Source organism: Dipodomys ordii, unplaced genomic scaffold (genome assembly GCF_000151885.1).
Source record: "Dipodomys ordii isolate 6190 unplaced genomic scaffold, Dord_2.0 Scaffold17, whole genome shotgun sequence".
Lineage (NCBI taxonomy): Eukaryota > Metazoa > Chordata > Mammalia > Rodentia > Heteromyidae > Dipodomys > Dipodomys ordii.
Window position 1 is genome coordinate 6,412,182 of NW_012267233.1, and position 24,068 is coordinate 6,436,249.

At 36.7% G+C, this 24,068-nt stretch overlaps 1 protein-coding gene across 3 annotated transcripts in view; it reads right to left on the reverse strand.

Annotated features, from left to right (window-relative positions):
- Oxr1 (oxidation resistance 1) overlaps positions 1–24,068 on the reverse strand; it is a 201,515-nt gene that overhangs the window by 139,242 nt on the left and 38,205 nt on the right. Inside the window, exon 1 of one of the 3 annotated variants that reach the window (XM_013012484.1) lies at positions 3,764–3,998. The exons of the other annotated variants lie outside the window; for them this stretch is intronic. The gene's annotated coding sequence lies outside the window, so the exon portion shown is untranslated. Of the gene's footprint in view, positions 1–3,763; positions 3,999–24,068 lie in introns of those variants that run through there. 3 annotated transcript variants of the gene reach the window in all.

A 24,068-nucleotide genomic window follows, 5' to 3' on the forward strand; every position in this document is an offset into this window, starting at 1 on the left:
AGTGGCTAGATCACTTCAAGGTCACCTCTGTGTCTCTGCTCAGCATGGAGGATTAGCATCCCAACATGGCTGGCACCAAGATGATAGTTCTTTTTTTGTTATTTTTATTTATTTTTTATTGTGAAAATACTGTACAGAGGGGTTACAATTACATGGGCAAGATAATGAGTACATTTCTTATCAAGCATTGTAGCCTCCTCCCCTTCCCATTGTGTCTGGTTCTTGAAAATCCTTTTCTTGTCATTTTAGTTGAATGTTGAAAAAAGAAAACAAACTTTCTAGTTGCATTTAATATTCCAGCTTTTATTATAAGAAATCTTTCCTGTCAAGTGTTTAAGATGCCTGAACTGCTTAGTAGAATCTAATTTATTGCATTGGTAAGTTCGATTTATTAGTTTTAGAAGGGTTATTTGAGTACTTAGCAGAGATTAGATCTTTGCATTTCTGGTTTGTTCCACCTGGCATTTAAGGTGTGTGTTAAAAATTATAGATTATGTACAAATACAGTTTTCAGTATTTTAAGTTAGGTTTGTACAGGAGAGTACATTTTTGAGAAACAATCTATTAAAGTTTTGAGTTAATGGAACCAAGTGACTTTATTTTATACAAAAATAATGAGTTATAAAAACAAATTAGGAAAAACTATAGTTTTTTAATTAGTACTCAGTTTAGAAAACTTATACAATTAAATATAAATAATTTGAGTCTTTTACTTAAAAGACAAATCCTTCTCTAAAAACTTAGTTGGTATAAATTAAAAATAACATAATGACATTATATCACAAAAGTGTAAAGGATATATAAATAGAATTTTGCTTTAATTTGGCTGAAAGCTGTGGTTTGGGTGCCAAATATATCCATACTCTAAAAGCACTCTAAGAATTTTCACTTTAGTTTGATCCATATTAGTCTATCATGTCCCTAAAAGGTATGGTACCAATGATAGGAACAATGCTGAAAGAATTTCTTTGCAGGAAGTGGTTAGTATCTTGAGCTTCCAGCCCCACCCCAGTATGGCTTAGGGAGAGAGCCAAGCATAATGGCTAAGGGAACCTACCCCACGCGTTAAACCTAACAAAAATCTTCAGGGAGATTAACTAGAGGAATGTTTGTAGCTGTCTCGCTACAGACACAGAGATTGTGCACTGAGTTACTCTTCTACGATGAAGAAGCAATGTGGAGCTATTTCCTGGAAAACAGGTACCTAGTAAGTGACTACTAGTAAACTATTGTAAATAGACCTCTGGGATGGTCTGAAAAGGGCTCTCCTGCCAAAAGAATATTAGGAACTGAAAGGGAACCCCAAAAGACACGTTAGATGAGTTTATAGGTGTGGAGTAAAGTCAAAGGAATATCATTTTGTTTGTCAAAACCTATGTGCATCTGATCATTAGAACGAACTTCAGGAAATGGAAACAAAGGTTTTTTTTCTTTGTTGCTGTTTTTGTTTTCTTTCCTTTTTGTCTCATTTGCTATTTGGGAGGGTAAGAAGGCCACAGAAACGGAGGACAAAGGGTGAACGATTGCAGGAGTGGGACTCTCTAGAAACTATTGAAAATGAATTATACAACTTGCGGGGCGGGGGGGATGAGAGGGAAAAACTGAGAGTGAGGAAAGGGGTGACATTCCTCAAGAAAAATGTACTCATTATCTGACTTATGTGACTGTAACCCCTCTGTATATCATCTTTATAATAACAATAAAAAACCATAATGAGCAACAGAAAACAAAGAAATTTTATGTGAAATTATATGTCCTTTGGCGTAACTCAGTATAACTCCATAGGGGGGGAAAAAGTATATTTCCAATTGGAAATGAGTATTATAACAAAGAAAATCACATAACTTTCTGGCCATGGTATTAGTAGCTACAATCCCTGATTTCATAGGTGTAAGACTCTGCTGCAGTCAGAAGTAATAATAAAATCTGATATGATTGGCTAGACATAGCTTTATTACTAAAACTCTCTAGGATAAGCCAAAGGTCTTTAGCTTCTCTCTTCCTTCTCTATTTTCTATTTTCTCTAAGAAACTACTATTTCTGTTATGGTCATTTCAACTATGGAGTTCTCCAAAATTTCATATTTTATAAATTGGTGATTATTTATTTTTGTGTGTCCGTTATGGGGCTTGAATTCTGGGCGCTGTCCCTCAGCTCTTCAGCTCAAGACAAGCACTCTACCACTTGAGTCACAGCGCCACTTTTGGTTTTCTGGTCGTTTATTGGAGATAAAAGTCTCACAGACTTTCCTGCCTGAGCTGGCTTTGAACTGCAATCTTCAGCTTTCAGCCTCCTGAGTAGCTCGGATTACAGGCATCAGCCACCAGCGCCCAGCTTGGTGATTCTTTAATAAAGCCTATTGGCTTTGTTATGAAATATGGTATTGTCCTTTAACTTCATCACTGTTAAATTTTACCTATAAAGTCTAGAATGAGTTAGCCTCTTTCACATTAGCAAAGGCAATGTGCATTATTTTAAAGGCTGCCAGAACCCATGGCTAATCCCTGTAATCCTAGCGACCCAGGAGACTGAGATCTAAGGATCACGGTTCAAAGGCAGCTCAAACAGAAGAGTATATAAGACTCGTTAATTAACCAGCAAAAAGCTTAAAGTGAATCTGTGGCTCAAGTGGAAGAGCTCCAGCTTTGAACAACAAAAAAAGCTATGGACGGTGGCTAGTCCCTGAGTTCAAGCCCCAGCACAAGCACAAAATCACTTCTATTTTAATTTTTAATTTTTTTTGCCAGTCCTGAGGTTTGAACTCAAGGCCTGAGTACTCTCCTTGAGTTTCTTTGGCTCAAGGCTAGCACTGTACCACTTGAGCCCTAGCACTACTTCTTGCTTTTTGAGTTTATGTGGTATCGAGGAACTGAATCCAGGGCTTGATGCAAGCTAGGCAAGCACTCTACAACTAAGCCATATTCCCAGTCACAAAATTACTTTACAAACCTACTTTTATGTTGTTCATTATTGAATACTACAACCAGTGTGTGACACTGGCAGGCAGAGCTCGGTGTGAGTAATCATGCTAGCTAACCTAGACATTAAATAATGCTGGAAAAAATACAACCACCCTGTCCCCAGACTTATTATTTCAGCCACCTCTCAGAACAAAGGCTATGTTCTAAGTTTATTATTAACTCTTGTTCCTCCACATCCACATCGCTTTATGCCTGCTAAAAGGTTTTATTTCTCTTCAAGCAAGCTACTCTGAATTTGATCACTACTTGTCTATATTATATGCCCAGTAAAAGAAATCTGTGTGTCTTGCTCACTTTCTAGTCCATGACAGCTTTAGACAATTTACCAGTCACTAGCTACTGCATATTAAATCACCTTTATCATGCGAGCAATTCTTGTGAGACTCTGAATAGTGGTTGCATGCAAAGAAAATAAATGTGACATTAAATGTAATATAATTTCACTTGATTCATCTGCTTTCATATATAGGATATTTGCTTCTATAAGTTTCCATGAGGGAAAGAGAAATAACAAAAGTCAAACAGCATTTGAAAGGTTTTGAAAGAACTGATATGAGGCAATCAAGATATCACAACAACACACATACTAGTATATTTTTCTTGAAGCCATAGATTGGCAAGTTCTCCAACTGCCTTCATAGAAGGACCACTAGATAAACACCTCAACCTGTTGTTTGCATTATATTATTTGGTTCTACTTGTCAGCTTTCTCTAACAAGTGATTGACATTCTAAGCAGATGAGAAATGAAGAAAAAGGAAAGACATGCTTTTAGAAACTTACTTCTCAGTTTCCTGGGTTTAGAGCATATTTCTTGGAATTGAGACTTCTGCCACAGTTGCTTGTCGACCTTGCTTTCAAATATTCTTGCTGTTGCACTGGGTTTATTTCCATCCTGAATTCTAAGTGTCTAAGTACAGAGTATCTCTGAATAGCACCCTGTTTTCTCCATCTTTAGCAGCGTGTTGAAGTGAGAAGTCTACACTTTCTCACTTGTCTCCCTCTAACTAATTTTAAGAAGCTTTGAATCCTGGGTAAGACAGTGGTAGCTAAAGGACTGAAGAAACAAATACAAATACGTGTTTTAGGTTTGAAAGGGCAAGTTATTCATTTACTCAAGGAATGTTCAGGGAAATATTTAGCTTTAACATTAAACACATTTTAACCCGGTGACCCGGTGCCTGTGACTCATGCCTGTAATCCTAGCTACTCAGGTGACTAAAATCTGAGGATCCCAGTTCAAAGCCAGCCTGGGTAGGGCAGTCCGTAAGACTCTAGTCTACAATTAACCACCAAAAAGCTAGACTTGGAGTTATAACTCAAGTGGTAGATAATCAGTACAGAGACAATGCGTAGGCCCTGAGTCCAAGCCCCAGGACCAAAACAAACAAACAAAAAAATCAAACATTTTTTGAGGGCTGAAGGACATTTAATATCAGCCCCGCTTTGTTCCTCACCAAGTATTAGCTTCAGTCATTTTATATTTTCTACATTAAAAGCATATTGTTTCAGGGCTGGAGGTGTGACTCCTGTGGTAGAATGTCAAATCCAGAGTTCTAGTACCAGTCTACAACAAAAATACAAAAAAGACACTGTGCTTTAAACACAAGAGTTGGTGAGGATGTGGAGAAACTGCAACCCTATGCACTGTTGATGGAAATGTAAAATGACGCAACCCTGAGGAGGTAATGAACAGCAGCATGGAGTTTCCTCAGGAAATAAAAAATTCAACTGCCAGAAGACTCAGGAATTCCACAAATAGTTGCATATACAGGCAACTTGAAAGCAGAATTTCAAAGAGATATTTGTACACCCAAATTCATAAGAGGCAGAATCAACCCAAATATCTACCAATTCATCTACTGATGGTTATTTGAGTTATAATCCTAGCTACTTAAGAGGCTGAGATCTGGGGATCATAGGTAGAATAATCTGTAAGTCTTTTATCCCCAATTACTCAAGAAAGAACCAGAAACGGAGGTGTGGCTCAAGTGGTAGAGTACCAGCCTTGAGCAATGAACCCAAGGGAGAGCACAAAAGGTCTGAGTTCAAGACCCAGTACTGATATACACAGACACAGACATAGACACACATACACACACACACACACACACACACACTTACATACACAAATCCATAAATGTATATGTTCTCCCCCTCAAAAAAATAGAGTTTCTATACAAAATAAGGAGTATATAAAATACACTGGAATATCTTTCAACCTTAAGAAAAAACATGCTACAGCATGGATTATCCCTGAAGACATTATGCTAAGTAAACTATGCTTGCCACTCAAGGGCAAATACTGTGTGATTTCACTTTTCTATTGTATCTTAAGTAGTCAAATTCATTGAAACAAAAGGTAGATGGGTGACTACCAAGGCACAACTTCAATAGTTATGGAGTTTCAGAGCTCCAAAAATGAAAAAGTTCTGGAGATTTCTTTCAGAGCAATATGAATATACTTATGACTAGTGAACTGTACACTTAAAAAATGGTTAAATGGAAAAGAGAAACATGATGCATTCAAGAACATTATGTAAATTACTTTATCTATAGTTCTATGCAGCTAGAGTCACCGCTATTAGTCAATCCCTCATGCACAGAGGGGCTGGCAGCCAGTTTAAGTTTTTCAACCTAAATCATGGATAACAATTTTGTGCAGCTGGCTAGAAGAGCCTAGTGAGTCAGAATGCACGTGCTTCTTTTGCTGTGAGTTTGGAAGTGAACATCATTTGGGCTGTCACCAGTATAATTTCTGGAGTTCGAAACAATGATTGCTCCCCCAAACTGAAAATCTAACCAGGGCATGAAGGCTCCATTTGATCAGATCAAGTATATATAGCAGAGTGATTTTCAGAAGTAGGAGCAGAACATAGTCTGAGTTTAAAGCCTGTTCCTGTTCATGGCTATGTAGCTTTGGTCAAGCTCCTTAACCTGTCTCATCTCTCTACAGGGAAGGAATAAAGCAGTAGCTACTCATGCAGTTGTCATGAGCAGGGAAGCAGATGGGGTATGGGGCATGTAAATGTGTCCTGTTGGGTCATTCATGGAATGAAGTCTTAGTAAATCTTGACTGTCCTTTACATTATCTTTGAAGACATTACGCTATGTCACTCAAGGATGAATATGGCTTGATTTCACTGTTTGGTGGTATCTGAAATAAACAGATATCACATATTTGTGTATGTGTGTGCATGTCTTTATTTATAATTTTTGGAAGAAATATCCACAACTAAAGAGCTTTTTTTCTTCCATATTTTGAATGGATAAACAAAATCAAATTTATCCCTCTTCCTTCCCCGTCCCTCCTGACCTAAATATTGCAATTACAGAATTAGCTAGGTGACAAGCTGTTTAATGTGGCACCCTGGCTTTAAAAGAAGTTTTTCTAATATCTGTCCTCCAGTCATGGTGTTGTTTTCCAGATCCCCACAACCTTTAGGTAGCCTTTCAGCAATGACTGAAATAAGAAACTCAAAACGATTTTATTATTAACAATTTTCCTTCTTATCTCACTTACAGAAGAGGATGCAACATAAAGATGATGTGACAATCATTATGTAAAAGAAGTTAGATCTGCTCAGCAATCTTCCAGAACTTTATAAGGCAGTAAATTATCATTCAGACATACCATTTAACTTTAGGTGTTAGCTAAATCATCAAATATCATGATGACTGGCTAGTTAACAAAATAATCAACATTTGACAACTCCTGATGTGGTAGACAAAGTCAAACTTTTACATGGATTCTTAAAATCTAATATTTACCATGATTTTGAGACATATATGTCTTGTTTTAAGACAGTAAAGAAACACAGGCATAGGGAAGTAGAGTATTTTGCCTCAGGTCACAAAACTACCAAGTGATTGATCCAACATTTAGGCTCATTTTATCAGGCAATAGTGCTATCTAAGTTCAGCTGCCAGCTTTTCAATATCCTTCCTTGTAAAGACAGGCATCTTCTTGTTCTGTCTTGGCCTGTGCTTTTCTGCTCATCTGTTTAGCTACAGCATTAGGCAATTCTGGAAAGGGGAAAAGCAGGATGAATTCTGGACTTCAGGTAAGATAAAAAGACACACAGGAGAGCCAGAAGTTGGACCTAAGTCAAAGGAGAAGAGCTTTAAGTATCAAAGAGTAGCAAGCAGAGAATTTTAAGAAGCAAGGAATGAGTTCTATGTGGTCACTGTTATAAATAAGCACAATCACATCAATAGAAAATTATAACAAAAACCAAGGAGTAAGAAAGAAATGGGGCCTAGAGTAAGCCAGTAACTCACAGTTAATGAAAAAAAAATCCTAGAACCAAAATAGACATGCTGGGGTCAGGCAAACGAAGATGGAGCCAAGAATTTCAGGGCCATTGTGAAGTGAGAAATCTAAGTTAACAATCAAGAAGGTGGCTCTGCTAGGTGCAAGAGGTGCTGGTGGCTCATGCCTGTAATCCTAGCTACTCACAAAGCTGAGTCCTGAAGATAGTGGTTCAAAGCAAGCCCAGGCTGGCTTTTTTTTTTAATTTTTAATTTTTTATTGTAAAAATAGTGTACAGAAGGGTTAGTTACATGAGTAAGATGATGAGTACATTTCCTATCAAGCGTTGTTTCCCCCATGAGACTCTTATCTCCAATTAACTACCAAAATAGCTGGAAATAGAGCTGTGACTTGAGTGACAGAATATTAGCCTTGAGCAAAAAATCTCAGGGACAGTGCCCAGTGCCAGACTAACCCTTCGAACAGAGAAGGTGGCACGCATGGTAGGAAGGTTTGTGTATTTTCATCGTAGGAACAAATTATTTTTGAGAAGATTATCTAGGTGGTAACTAAAGTTGAAACTATTAGAACCAGGGTAGAGACTAAATGTGAAGACTGAAAATGTTGTTGCTAAGGCAACATACCATGAGAACCCCACAGAATAACGTGAGCACTTTTTCTCTTGACAACTCATTGTTCAGAGTCTAGAACTCAGATACAAGGAGAATGCAGAAACAACTCTATTTTACAAATGAACAGCGGATGTATTGCACTCCCACCAAATCTCTCATTTGTTGTCTTCCTTCTTTCATCTCTGTTGCATTTTACAATTACAGACACAATGTATATAGTCAGTTCTTAACACCTAGACATAATGAGAACTAAAATAGGGTTGTGCATGAGAATTTACTATGATTTCTATCCTTCACTCATTCAGAGCTATGAGTATTCTCTATATGAATTCATTTCTTTGCAAAGTGAGTGAAGTTCAGATGGCTTCTACCATTTCCTATCTGTGTATCCATGTCGGTTTGTACTTGGGAACACTCAGTGGAAGAAAAATTACTTTATCAATCACACGGCTTTTTGCTCTAAGAAATTATGTGCATCAACAATGAGATGTACAAGTCTTTATGTTGAAAACATAAAGAGGGAGCCTTGAGGGGGGGCGAGAGGAGGATGGGAAGGGATGGGAAGGGGAAACAAAGGAGGAGGCTACAATGCTTGATAAAAAATGTACTCATTATCTTGCCCATGTAATTGTAACCCCTCTGTACAGTATTTTCACAATTAAAAATAAATAAAGAAATTATGTGCATCAGTCCGTGCAGGCAGGGGACAGACATATCAAATGATTAAATCTAATGCTAATCACAGTAAGTTATCACAAAGATAGTAATTGCAGGAAGTAGCTACGAACTCAAGGCCTGGAGAGCAAGGAGATGTGTTTGGAATTATTAAAGCACAGATGTTTAGAGGACAGAGTCTGCATAGGGCTGCAGATAAAATATGGTGCACAATTTAAAATGCCCTATTGGGAACATATTGATATGAATTATTATTCATTATCTGAAATTCAAATGTAATGGGCTGTTGTGTTTTCCTTTGCTAAGAGTGAATCCTAGTTGCCACAACCAAGAGTGAGGCTGGAGAGAGGAATTGCAAACAAACTTGAAGGAATATTTCAGCCTCATGGTCTCCCTTTGGTGCCACCTATTGTCAGAACCTTGCAATAGCTTCTGCCAAAGCACAAACCTGTTTATAGAAACAGACCCAGTATCACAGACTGAACCAGAGAGGCAATAACCCGGAAATACATGTGTACAAATTGGTTCAATATAATTTGTCATTTAAAAAGGAAAGTATGTAACTGTTGATGCTATTTACTTAAAAATATCTTTAGCAATTTAGTTTCAAAAATTATTATGGGAAGTATATACACTTAATAGTTTTCTGGAAAATGAGTTGAAATTTTCAAGTCCAAGAACTTAAAATTATTTTAAAGAAAAAAGAACAAAATTCCAACGAATAAGGTCTACAAAAAACATCTATATAAACATGCAAAATGAGTGCATATGAAAAGAAATTAAAGGCATGTGTGGTTAAAGTTGTTAGACGGTCATTGGGCATTGTTAGTTCACACTTGCCATTCTAGCTTCTCAGGAGGCTGAGATCTGAGGATCCCGATTCAAAGCAGCCCGGGCACTGAAGTCCATGAGACTCTTATCTCCAATTAACCACCAGAAAACTGGAAGTGGCACTGTGGTTAAAGTGGTAGAGTGCTCACCTTTACCTGAAGAGCGCAAGGACAGTGCCCAAGCTCAGAGTTCAAGTCCCACAACCAACAAAAACCAAACAAACAAAAAATCTGGAAGTAAGCTGTGGCTCAATTGGTAAAGCACTGACCGTGAACAAAACAACTCTGCCCAGGTCCTGAGTTCAAGACCTAAGACACACACACACACACACACACACACACACACACACACACACAAATACACACACAGAAATAAAAACAAAAAGAACGAACGGTTAAAAGTCTACTGTGTCTGTGTCACTAAATTATGAAGGTTGGCTTCAGATTCACCGTTTTCCTGACTCGGTTCCTTGAGTAGCTATGATTACAACATGTGAGCCACCTGCTCTTGGACTAAGTAATTATTTTTAATATCATTTCCAGTTACGTTTTTGGCATCAATGCTGGTTTCCTTTTTGTGTATTACACATACTACATGATTCATATTTTCCTCTCAGTATACAGCTTTCAAAACTGATAATACCATTTCCAGGCCATCTACAATAAGCCTGTGAAACCAAATTAATTTTTTTCTTTATCAACTTGATTAACACTACAAGCATAATTTATTGTAAGGTGCTACATACAAATACTATTAATGATAATAATGAGTTATAGTCTTATCATTTCCAGGATGCTATTTTAAGCTAACATAAATTTGTTTTTACTAGAGTAATACATAGACACTTAAATTTTAAAAGATATTATCAAGATATTATATAGAACAGAAAATAATATCACACTTCAAAAAATCAGTCAATATTTTTGTGCATTTACTTTAAGGAATTGTTTAAAATTTTTTTTACTGTTATTATTAAGGAAGTGTACATATTAGAATTCTACAAGTCAGGTTATAAGTACAATGCTTCATAAACAATGTCACCTCTTCTTTCATTCTCCCTATTTTCCCCCTCCTGTCCCTACCCACAAGTTCTTTTTAATTTTTAAAATACCATTTGCTAAAAAGATTTATCTGTAAAGATGTATCTCTAATTTTCTCTCATTTTAAAGGGTCTTTTTGATTTAAAACTCCTTATAAAATGACATACAAGAACTTCTTAATATTCTTTGAATACATGAATATATTCTGAGTATAATTAACATTGTCATTGAGATAAAATATTGCTAGTTTAATTTATTTATTTGTTGGTTGGTTGTAGGGCCTGGATGCTATCTCTGAGCCTCTTCGTGCTCCAGGCTAGTGCTCTACCATTTGAGCCATGGCACCACTTCCAGTTTTTGAGTGGTTAATTGGAGCTTTTCTGCTTGGGCTGGCTTTAAACCGTGATTCTCAGATCTCAGCCTCCTATGTGGTTAGGATTACAGCCTCGAGTCACCGGCACCCTGCTAAAATATCAATATTTTTAAAAATGTAATTTACTTGTTGTTAATGGATCGCTACCTTTTCCTAAGTTGCCTTTTTTCCTTCATGGCAGTGTTGGGCTTTATGCTCAGGGCCTCACAATAGGTTATAGGCAATCTACAACCTATGCAACAACACCAGCCCTTGTTTACTTTAACCAAAAAGACAGAGTCTTGCATTTTGGCCAATGACAAATGTCCTCCAACCCATGCCTCCCATTTTGCTGAGATTATAGTGGGAACCACCATACTAGGGTCTATTAACTGAAATAAGGTCTTACTAACTTTTTGCCCTTGTTTGTCTAGAACTATGATTCTAGACACCTCAGGGTAGTCACCTCAGGGCTAGCTGGTATTAAAGGCATTTAACTACTGCACCTCTAATTTTCCATTTCTATTCTGCCATGGATTTAGAAAATGAAATGTTATGATTTTATGCAAATTCAGAAATTGTGTATTTTGAATTTAAGGTTTTCTGAGAAGAGAGCATCAGTAGGGCTCACTGGACAATGATGAGAGTGAACTATATAACCTTGTGGGTGGAGATGAGAGGGAGGGACTGGGAGAGAGGGAGGGAATGGAAGACACTGTATGAAAGGAAAGGTACTCATTACCTGGCGGATGCAATTGTACAACACCTCTATAATAACAATAAAGTAAAAAAAGAAAAAAAAGAACCTCAGCTTTGGCATACAAAGAGTTACCATTCATTTAAGAAAATCAGTGTCTATTCCTATATATATATTTTGGTGCCTGTCCTGGGGCTTAAACTCAGGGCCTGAACTCTGACCCTGAGCTTTTGTGCTCAAGGCTCTACAACATGAGCACAACTCTACTTCTAGCTTTCTGGTGGCTAACTGGAGGTAAGGGTCTCAGAGACTTTATTGCCAAGACTGGCTTTGAATGTTGATACGCAGATATCAGCTTCCTGAGTAGTTAGGATTACAGGCATGAGCCACGGGCACCTGGCTCCTATGTCTTTCATATTTTTCAAACTAGATTCTTCATGACTTTTTGCTAAATCATCCTGGTTGGTGTCATTAAATGAAGTGTGTCTGTTCACTTCATACCTGGCCGTAGTGCCTAATACAGTTAGGCACTGTTCATATTTGCATTACAACTAAGGATGAATAAATGCACCAAACAAAGAACTTCATAAAGACATGAAAACATGGCTAAGGCATGTAATGTGATGTGTGTTTATTTGAGCACGTGTGTGTGATACATGTGCTGTGTGTGTGGTATGTGGTACTTGTGAACCTATATTCAGGCTCAACAGTGATCTTCACACTGACAACTGAGCCAGTGCGATTTATTTATTATAATGTGGTTTTTGTGCCTTTTTGCCCCTTTTTTCTGCAGTACTTAGGATTGAATCAAGCTATTGTACACTGTACCTAGTCCCTGCCTTTGTGTTTGTATTTTGGTTTTGAGAGAGGATTTCACCAACTTTGCCTGAGCTGGTTTTGAACTCAAGACTTTTGTCTCTGCCTCAGGAGTAGCAGGGATTATAGCTGTATGTGGAAAATTTTAATAAGTTTGTGCAAAGTGAGTTAGCAATACAGCACCTTTCTCCCTCATAACTTTTGATTCAATGTCATTAAGTAAGACTACTCTAGGAGTCCTTAAATACTATTTCTTAAGTAGGAAGCAGGAAATGTTTCTCTTTTTTTTGCATTTCTCTGTACTCTAATCCTATTGACACTAAAATTGGTACTTGGTGAAACTTAAAAAATGAATTATTTTCTAATAATTTAAAATGCAAACAAAATGCAAGAGGCTCACTGTAGCATTATTAATACTAACAGACTAGAAATCCTAAGCATCTAATATTAGCATCATGTTGAATAAATTCTTATGTTTCTAAAGTTAAATTAACACAAACATAGGAAGGATACTTAAAAATACATTTTAATGATACCAGAAAAAATACACATTTTCAAGTTGCAAAAGTGCAAAACTGCCAAGTTCTGTAATTGGAAAGAAAAGTCATCTGGAGAAAAATCATAAAAAAAAAAAACCACTGAACTTTTCATGATTATTTCTCTTTTTTTCTTTCTTTCTTTTTTTGGGTTGTCATGGGGCTTGAACTCTGGGTCTGAGTGCTGTCCTTCAGCTCTTCAGCTCAAGGTGAGTGCTCTACCACTTGAGCTATAGCGCCACCTCTGGTTTTCTGGTGGTTTATTGGAGATAAAAGTTTCATGGACTCCCTTATGGAAGATTAGGTGGCTATAGGTATGTAGGTTCATTTCTGGGTTTTCAATTCTATTCCATTGGTCCTGAGGTCTGTTCTTATGCCAATACCAAGCTGTTTTGATTACTATGGCTTTATAGTAGAGTTTGAAATTTGGTATTGATATTCCTCCAGCAGTGTTCTTTCCGTTGAGGAGCGTTTTTGCTATTCGGGGTCTTTTATTGTTCCATATGAATTTTTGGATTGCCTCTTCTATTTCCTTGAAGAATGAGGTTGGAATTTTGATAGGTATTGCGTTGAATTTGTAGATAGCCTTAGGAAGTATTGCCATTTTCACGATGTTAATCTTTCCAATCCAGGAGCATGGGAGGCTTTGCCATTTTTTTAGTTCTGTGTTGATTTCCTTTTTCAAGATTTTAAAGTTTTCATCATAGAGGTCCTTCACTTCTTTAGTTAAGTTAATTCCTAGGTATTTTATTTTTTGTGGGGCTATTACAAATGGAGTTGCTTTCCTAATTTCTGCCACACTTTTCTCATTGTTGGCATACAGAAAAGCCATTGATTTTTGGGGGTTAATTTTATAACCTGCTACTTTGCCAAAGTTTTGAATCAGCTTGAGTAATTTGGGAGTGGAGTCTATGGGATTCTTTAAATACAAGATCATGTCATCTGCAAAGAGGGAGAGTTTTATTTCTTCTTTCCCTATTTGGATCCCCTTTATGTCTGCATCTTGTCTTATTGCTGTAGCTAGACATTCTAATACTAGGTTGAAGAGAAGTGGAGAGAGTGGGCATCCTTGTCTTGTTCCTGAGTTAAGAGGAAATGGCTTTAGTTTTTCACCATTGAGTATAAAAGGTTATGTATCTTAATGTTTTTTTCTTTCATGCATGTGTTTCTAATGCACTTATAAGATTATCTCTTTGTTGCTTTGTATGTCCCTCCCCCACAGTATAACCCCTGCTTTCACTATATTTGATGTCAGTATAACTTGAGGAGAAGATGGGGGAAACCAGCTGCTTAAAGATACAGGTGGACCTGTTGCAACAATGAGAAGTACAAGTTGTCATGTCCAAAACGAGCTTTACAACGTTGGTGCGGGGAGGGGGGGGAGGGGGGAAAGGAGAAAGATTGGGATTGGGGGGGAGGGGGGAGGCTGGGAAGGGATGTGAAGGGTAAACCAAAGGAGGAGGCTGCAATGCTTGGTAAGAAATGTACACATTATCCTGCCCATGTAATTGTAACCCCTCTGTACAGTATCTTCACAAATAAAATAAAATTAAAAAAAAAAGTTTCATGGACTTTCCTGTCCTGGCTGACTTTGAACTGCGATCCTCAGATCTCAGCCTTCTGAGCAGCCAGTATTACAGGTGTGAGCCACTGGTGCTCGGCTTTCATGGTTATTTCTAACTAATGAAAATGTGACTGTTACCTTCTTCATATTTTTCAATATTTCTTCAAACTTAAAAATGTGCATTAAAATCAGTAATAAGGAGTCTTTCCTTTTAAACTGTGGAATGTAGAACCCATAGTAACTATGAAAGAAGCATAATTTTTGCAAGCAAGAATCTTACTTTCTGTATTTGAACCACTGGGTTAACTTACTGGAAGAATGAGAAAGATGCCCCTTGATTTTGGTGAGCAGGAGGGTAACTATTCTCTCTCTTTCTTTTTTATTAGGGGCTCTGCCAGAACCTGCTAGTTTCCACCCTCATATTTACACCCAGTTTCTTCTATAGTGATGTGGAACTTAACTGGCACAAATTTAACCAGCAGAGAACTCATCTCATACTTAGTTCTGCATGCAGCCATGTTAGTCAATATCCAATGAGAAGTAAACAGAGGGTAAGTAGGTAAGCAGGTACAAAGGAAAGACCAAGAAAGTTTTGTGCCTCTCTTTCTTTCCCCCTTACTTTTCTTCCCTATAAATTGAAAGGCAGATGATAGAATGGAACATTTGAGAAAACTTTTGAGATTGGAGCTGAATTTATTCAGAAAGAGTAACTAGAGGGAATATCTAGCCTTGACACACACACACACACACACACACACACAAAACCTCACAAAAAAACAAAACAAAAAATTACCTATACAGGTCGCTACTTATCCTCAGACAGTTTGTGAGACAAAAATAAACATTTTTTGTTCTTTCTTGAAGCAGACAAATTATCCTAAAAATTGCTGCTTCTATTTGTCAGAAGCAGCTGGGCTTAGTTGATTACTTTTAGATTAGGTCACCGTTAATTATCCCCCAAAGGAAAATCACTATATTTAGTGGCCATTCCTCAACATTGAAATACCTCAAATACCCAGTTGTACTGGCCAATTAATAATAGCTATTTGAGAGTGATTAAGCTGTGCTACCTGAAACCAGATGGCTGTCTTAAGACAAAGAAATAGAAATCTTGCACAGAACAGAGTTAATAGTTAAGAATAGGAATTGGACAGAACAGTAAAGTAGACCCTTCTCATAGTACTGCGGTGTACAAAGATCCAGCTGCATTTCAAGTTATCCTACCTTTGGACTTCAGTCATGTGTGCCTATGATTTCTTTTCAACTTACCTACTTAAAATTAGTTTTAGACAGATTTTCTGTTGTTTGTAACCAGAAGCATCCTGATAAACCCAGCAAGAAATAGGGACAACTTAACAATTAAATCCAACCCCAAATCCCTATCACATTTCTGATAACATTAAGGAGATGTCCTGTAAAGGAGGACCTGGTTTTTCTTTTCCTTCTGTTTTTAAATTGCCTAATTATATCATTGTATAGTATGTTGCATAAATCTCTACAGATCTTTCTGCTTTTGCATAGAAATGGGATGTTTAAGAAACTCACATGGATTCTATATGTCTACTTTCAGTTTCTATTTTATCTAAAGCAAAAAACGGAGAAGTTAGGGAGTCCATTAATAGATGTGAGAAATTTTTATCATGAAGATAAAAATTCCAAATTTGGGCTGAATCTCCAAAGCTCCATCTACTTCATTTACACCATCATTCTTATAAGAGTAACAAATTCCAAGCATTAAAAAGAGGCTAATAGAGATATCACTTAATATATGATTTTTTGAAACTTTGGTGTCTCTGTTTTGAAAGTTTGTTGAATGTGTTAAGAACTACAAATGTGCTGGTGCCTGTGGCTCACACCTGTAATCCTAGCTACTCAGGAGGCTGAGATCTGAGGATCATGGTTCAAAACCAGCCTGGGCAGGAAAGTATATGAGACACTTATCTCCAATAAACCACTAAAAAACCGGAAGTGGAACTGTAGAGTGCTAGCCTTGAGCTGAAGAGCTGACAGTGCTCAGGCCCCGAGTTCAAGCTCCACAACTGACAAAAAAAAAAAAAAGAGAGAACTAGAAATGTGTTCTTGAGGAAGTGAGGATTTCCTAGGCAGTTCTGAGGTCATTTTAGTGTATCTCAAATAAGGTATATTTCATCAACTCTTAAAAAAGGAAAAAACAACAATGCTCGGCAAGAAATATACTCATTACCTTACTGATGTAACTGTAACCCCTCTGTACAGCATCTTTACAAGAAAATAAAATTAAAAAAAACACACAAAAGGAAAAAAGAACATGATTGTTAATTTGAATAATGTGACAACTAGTAACTATGCTTCCCATGATCTTCACCCTCAGTAAACACCACATACCTCAAATGATGTTTTATCAAAGAACTATTTTCAGATTTCTTCCCTACCATCTCCAAGCTCGTCAGGGCACCATAGTTCAGATTTATGTGTATTGTTAAGGCATGGTTTTTGGTCATTCTTCTATTTCCCTACTATGATTTCCTCTGATTTTTCCCTTTCTTTTTCATAATAATCATCTCCAGCCTTATAAATAGCTTATATTTAATCATTAGCTTATATTTAATCACCTCTTTCTAGTATTCATAAAAGGTCATCTCCTTTTTTATTAACCATCCTCTTTCTCTGTCTCATGTGCAAATATCAGGATTCTCTCTCTTTCTTTTGTGTGCAAATACTAGAACTTGAACTCAGAGCCAGGTGGGTTCTGTTATTTACATTTTTTTTTTGTCCACTCAAGGTTAGTGCTTTACCACTTGAGTCACAGCTCCACTTCCTGCTTTTTTTTGCTGGTCCTTGGCCTTGAACTCAGGGCTTGGGCATTGCCCCTGAGCTTCTTTTGCTCAAGGCTAGCACTCTGTCACTCGAACTACAGCTCCATGTAAGGCTTTCTCTCTAAGTTGTTTATTGGTTATCAAATTTTCATGGACTTTCCTGCCTCAACTGGCTTTGAATCATGATCCTCAGATCTGAGTCTCCTGAGTAGCTAGGATTACAGGCGTGAGAGATTAACTCCTTTCTTTTCAAACTCTCCATTCACTCTCCTCTCTGGACCTCATACTGTCACTCTTCTTCTTTATTCTTATGTTGGCCACTTAATAAATAACAATATTGGTAATCATGAATAGATCCTATCAAATTCATCTCTATTTAATAAAGAAAACACAAAGCAATTAGCTTTGGACTTCAAAGTAGTCTAGAATATCTTGAAGAGGGTAAACAAAATTCCTCAAATCTGGGGGTGCCAACACAGCGGAGGCAGCACTAATATTTGTACAGAATGTTAAAATCTGAGAACACAAGGAAATGCAACCGGATATTATTGGATTTATTGTTCCCATAAAAGTGCATGATGAAAATGCAGGCATGAATCACATTAAGGGGTCAAATTCAGATCAGACCATCAAAGCCACACCATGACAGTGTGCTGACGAGAAGACTGTAGCTGTGAAAATGATGTAAGACCACATTTGTCTGCAATGTGTTCTGCTCACTACAAAGCCTTTGCACCTAGAGACTTAAATAATAATCTATTTACATTGGAAAAACAGCTGCCACACAGATATTTCATCTTGAACACCATAACCATAACATTGTACAGATTACAAATATTTCATGAGGTTTTATGGTGTTTCAGAATTTCCTAACATTGTGAATTAATTTAAATTGGCAATGTCAAACTTCTCACATGTGAAAAATGATTTACTGAAAATAGATTTTAATATAGAATGGGAGTGATTCAAAAATGTGAATACTGATGTTAACAGTAGTGGAAAATTTATATGAACTTCTCAGTATTCGATCTAAATTAACTCAGTTAGTAAAAGACACATGGAGGAGAGTTCACTTTCTACTATGTCAGGAAGACTGCATCCTTGTGGGGTTATTGGAACTTGAAACTCAGAAAAACAGGTTAGAAAAGCTTCTAGGCTGGTAACAGTGGAAATTTTTACCATTTACCATTTGTTTGCCATGACCTGCTTTATAAAGTGACTCTTAAAATATTTAAAAATATACTACCTAATATTTATGAGGGTATAGGGAAATGGCTAATGTCTACTGATGAAGCTGTGGAACAATTTAGCAAAATGTAATATTTCTTTAAATTTTAAGATTACTTTACCTGGACAATTCATTTACTTATTTATTTTTGTTCCACTCTTAGGGCTTGAACTTAGGGCCTGGGTGCTATCACTAAGCTTCTTTGTTTAAGGCTAGTGCTCTAAGCACTTGAGCAACAGCTCCTCTTCTGGCTCTTTTGGTGGTTAATTTGAGGTCAGAGTCTCGCACAGTTTTCTTGCCCTGGCTGGCTTTGAATCTCAGTCCTCAGATCTCAGTCTCCTGAGTAGCTAGAATTGCAGATGCGATCAACTGGTGCATGGCTATTTTTAAATATGACAGAGAAGAAACTAGATGCCAGTGACTCATGTTCATAATCCTAGCTACTCAAGAGGCTGGGATGGAGGATCACAGTTTTAAGACACCCATGGGAAAAAAAAGTTTGCTGGATTCTGGTCTCCAAAATGCCAAAAGTAGGGTTGTAGGCCTAGTTCATGTGATAGAGTGCCAGCCTAACAAGTTACAAAGGCCCTAAGTTCAAACCTCAGTATAGTCATAAAAACAATTTTTTGTTTTGAAAAGAAAGATAAGGAAAGGTGAAGTTTGCATGGAGGTTGATTAAAATTGTTATAGGCAAAAATGAAGGGACAGAGAGCTATAACCCATCCAACCACAGAGGATCCATTGTTATTATACTATAGAACACTGTATAATCCTTGAAAAATGACAATGTAGGATTGTTTATTGACATAAAAAAGGACACAGGATACACATTCCTTGGAATGTGGCTTAGTGGTAAAGTGCTTGCCTAGCATGCACTGGGTTTGATTCCTCAATACCACATAAATAGAAAAAACCAGAAGTGGCGCTGTGGCTCAAGTGGTAGAGTGCCAGCCTTGAGCAAAAGATGCCCAGGCCCTGAGTTCAAGCTCCAGGACTGGCAAAAAAAGAAAAAAAGAAGAATACTGAGGGCTTGCAGGAGTCCAGGATCATGGCTAGGCAGCCCATGAGCTCTGACGTACAAGGCACAGACCCAGCACTGACAGTGTGTGATGTGGGTCCCATAGTGCCTTTTTGCAGGCTCTCCACAGCTACACTGCTATTGCAATAGCTGGAATCATGTCATGTTTGAGAAATGTTCCACTGACCACAAAATGGCAAGCTCCTCCACTCCACTATTTCAGCAGAATTTATAAGAAGGAATACTAAATTATGTGGATGGTTACAATGGATAACCAATAATAGTCTAGGGATTGAACTTTTTAAAATTACTTTGCCTGTTGTGTCTTCTTGGAGCAAAGAGCCATGAAGCTGGTAAATTGGACAGAGTAGAACTCATGAAAACTAAGAAGGTTTGATTAGGAAAAAGAATTTTTAAAAAGTTAAACTCTTCCCAAGCACTCTGGTTCCAGCTTCTTGGAAAAGAAAATTTAACACACTTTGGCTATCTTTTAGTGAACAGTGACTACAATTGCTGAATGTCTGCTTTTCAGTGGTGGGAATGGAACCCAGAGCCTCATGAATATTATACAAACTTTTCCCATGGAAATATAAGTCCAACCCTGTAGTGCTAATGTTGGAGGAGAAAGTTTAAGTGCTAGCCATTGTGTTATGTTAGTTATTTTGGGCAGCCACATTTCACTTTATATAATGAGAATATTTGCTTACTTCTTCAGCTTTATCACTTACATTATTTATAAAAAATAAGGAACATTTTTAAACTTAAAAAAATGTTGAGTATGCATCCTATGACTGGAATGTTCTAGATGCAAACAAAGTACCTCCCAACCTTTGTGGATTGTGTTTTATGCTACTTGACTTAGAACTGTATAATATTAACTGGTTATGTAAATGTATTACATAATGTCTATATGTAAGTAGAAAAATGTGACACATTATCTAAAGTTGTTCTCTCTAGAAATATGTTCTTGCTCACTTACTTTATTTTTTAATACATTCTATAATGAACAAGTAAGCTTGCTGTTTTTAATTTTAAAAATTAGGATATAGTGATAACAGAAACATTGTGGGAAAAAATCATTATGAAAAAGTTTCCTAATCACACAGGAAACAAGCCATCTTCTGATGATTCAGACATATTTCATTTCTGAAAGTAAGGTGATGTTAGCCTTCAATGACAAAAGGCAATAAAAGCATCAGGAAGGACAGTTGTTTCCAAAGATACCATCATCCTCTTTACTGAGATAGCTCACAAGAAAAACCTGTGAATCGTTTAGATCTTATCTTCTTTGATTCTCATTTATATTCTATCATCCCTCTAGTACATCTCCTTTTCTATAGGAACCAGAGGATTTCCTAGAATGGCATATCTGAGATTTTCAGAATGGTGCAAGATTTTAAAGGAAAGTGACTTATGGAAGATCTGACAAGTGGAGGATTATGCACTAGGTACTTAATAAACTTCCTTATTGAATTACCATAATTGCAGGGGGTAGGAGTTCTCTATCCCTGTAAACATCAGAAAGTTCAGGAAGAGGTATTCTGTTCATGTTCACACAGCAAGGAAGTAAAGAAACAAGACACCAAATCTTATCTGGGCCCCAAATCAGTCCAGTTTTCATTACATGGTAGACAAAACTAAAGATAGAACAAGATAGAATAACAAGATTAAATAAGGTCAATGATATAAAAACTCATAGAACCTGAGATTAGAAAAGGATTTTATAGAGCATATGATTCAATTTCCTTGTATTACAGATGGGCACATTAAAAGCCTGAAAGGTGAAAAATCTAGTTTAGAAATACATTTTCCTACTAAAGAAAAATGATCATAAAATACTATTATTTGAATCATGAGTTAGTAATTATTTTAGACATTGTTCAGTGGCTGCTAATAAAATATTCAATGATGACATACTATCCAGATACAGAACTTCATTCCATGAATTCTATTTACATTTCAAATGAAGCTATTCTTTATTTATTAATAAACTGGAATGAAGAGCTATAGAAAACTATTTTTAAAATAGTTTTTAATATTCTTATAAATTCTCCCTGAAGACTTTTCCTAAAAAGATGATGTAAGATGTTTTTTTAAGTTATTATATACAATAGATTTACTAATTTTACAACCAATGTGAGATTTAAAATGCCCCCTATTTTAATAGTATCAAGACCTGGTATTACAGTGAATTTTGGCAAACAAATTCCAGAGAAGTAACTCCTTACTTAAGTAATTATCTAGAAATGTGCTCATAGAAAACAATGCTCAATAGGAAATGTACTCATTACCTTGCTCATGTAACTGTAACCCCTCTGTACAGCATTTTTATAATAAAACAAAGTACCAAAATAAAAAAGAAAACAATGTAAACCTACAGCCACATAATATTTGATAAGAGAGTCAAAACCATAGGTTAGAAGACTGCCTCTTCAATAAATGGTGCTGGCCAAATTGACTATACACATGTAGAAAAATGAACCTAGAACTTTTTATATCAGGCTGCACCAGAATCAATTCTAAATGGGTCAAAGACCTCAATGTATGCCTAAATATCATGAAAATATTACAGTAAAGGTTAGGGGAAACACTAGAATTCTTAGGAATGGGTTGAAACTTCCCACATAAAGATCCAAAATCAATGGGTCAACCTGTATCCATATTTTTGTTTTTTCACTTGACCCACTGTAACAATGTGATGTACAAGACGCTATGTTGAAAACGAACTTTACAACTTTGGCCAGGGGTAAATTGTAGAGGTGGGAGGGAAGGGATGGTAGGGGAAAAACAAAGGAGGAGGCAACAATGCTCAATAGGAAATGTAATCATTACCTTGCTCATGTAACTGTAACCTCTCTGTACAGTAATTTTATAATAAAAAAAACATACAAAAAAGATCCAAAATCACTGCAACTCAGAGAGACTGGATAAATGGGACTAAATCAGCTGAAGAGTTTCTGTATGTTAAAGGACATAGCTAGCAAGATAAATAGAAAGCCCACAACATGGGAAAAGATATTTACCAGCTATGTATTAGACAAAGGCCACATATCTAAAATATACTTACAGCTCAGAAAACCCCCCACCCCCAAAATAAACCCCCAAAGAAACAGCATCCCAATTAATAAATGGACTAAAGACTTAAAGAAAGACTTCTCAGAAGAAGTAAGAATGGTCAGTAGGTACATGAAGAAATGCTCAACATCTCTGGCCATAAAAGAAATGCAAGTCAAAGCAACATTGAGAGTCTACCTCACCCCAGTAGAATGTCCATTAACAAAGCTAACAATAACAGATGCTGGCAGGGATGTGGCCAAAGGAGACCCCTACTACACTGTTGGTGGGAATTTAAACTTGTTCAACCACTTTGAAAAGCAATATGGAGGTTCCTCAAAAAACTAAAGACAGAGATTCCCGATGATCCAGCAATTCCACTCCTGGGCATTTATCCAACAGACCACAAAACAAGGGCACGCTAAAGGTACCAGCACAACCATGTTCATTGCAGCATTGTTTATCATAGCTAAGATATGGGATCAATCCAGATGCCTCTCAATGGACAAACGGATCGAGAAAATGTGGTATATATACACAATTGAATTCTATGCTTCCATCAGGAAGAATAATATTGTACAATTCAAGAAAGATTTGGAAAAAATTATACTAAGTGAAGTAAGCCAGACCCAAAGAAATATAGATTGCATGATTTTCCTAATTTGTTGTAACTAGAATGTGCCTATAATTCTACAAGTAAAAGACAAAAAAGACACTAGGACATGATGATTATACAGGACTCTAGACATTCACACAGTGATACTCTCAGGACAGGATCACAATGGCTCAATAGCTATGTACTACGATAATATACAATGTTTATTAAAATGAACTCCAAGAAATGGAAACAGGGTTTTTTTGTTATTTCATTGCTGCTGCTGCTGTTGTTGTTGTTATTGTTATTATTATTATTAATTTTGTTCTCTGTCACTGTTCTTGTTTTCTGTATTTCTTATCCTGTATGTAAGTTTGTCTGATGTGGGGAGAGTAAGGGAGTGAGCATAGAAATGGTGAGGCAAGACAAGGGTGAACACATGAAACAGTAATACTCACTGAACACTATGTTAAAAAATGAACTATAGAACTATGGGAGGGGTCCGGAGGGAAAAACTGGGAGAAAGTGAAGGAAGGGTTGACAGTGTTCAAGAACAAAAGTATCATTACCTGACTTAAGTAACGGTAACACCTCTACACATCATCTTTACAATAACAAAAAAAGAAAGTGAGCAATGTAAACCAGTGAAGCTGAAAAGCAATTTAAACTCAGTCCTCACTAAGGGAAGCATAAAAACAAAAGTTGTACCACTAAATGAAGTATCTCTCCTTTTTTTTTTTTGAGGAAGCATCTGTGTAAAGCCTGTGTGATGATGAAATTGTATAGCATCTGGTGTAAAGAATAATCTTTCTAAAATCTGAAGAACTTACCTGAAGTGTTTGGTGCGCCTGCTGTGAATATAAATATATTCTTAGCAAGTGTGTATAAAATATAGTTTACTGGTTTTTTTTAATTTAATTTTATTTTATTTGTGAACATACTGTACAGAGGGGTTACAATTGCATGGGCAGGATAATGCGTACATTTCTTACCAAGCATTGCA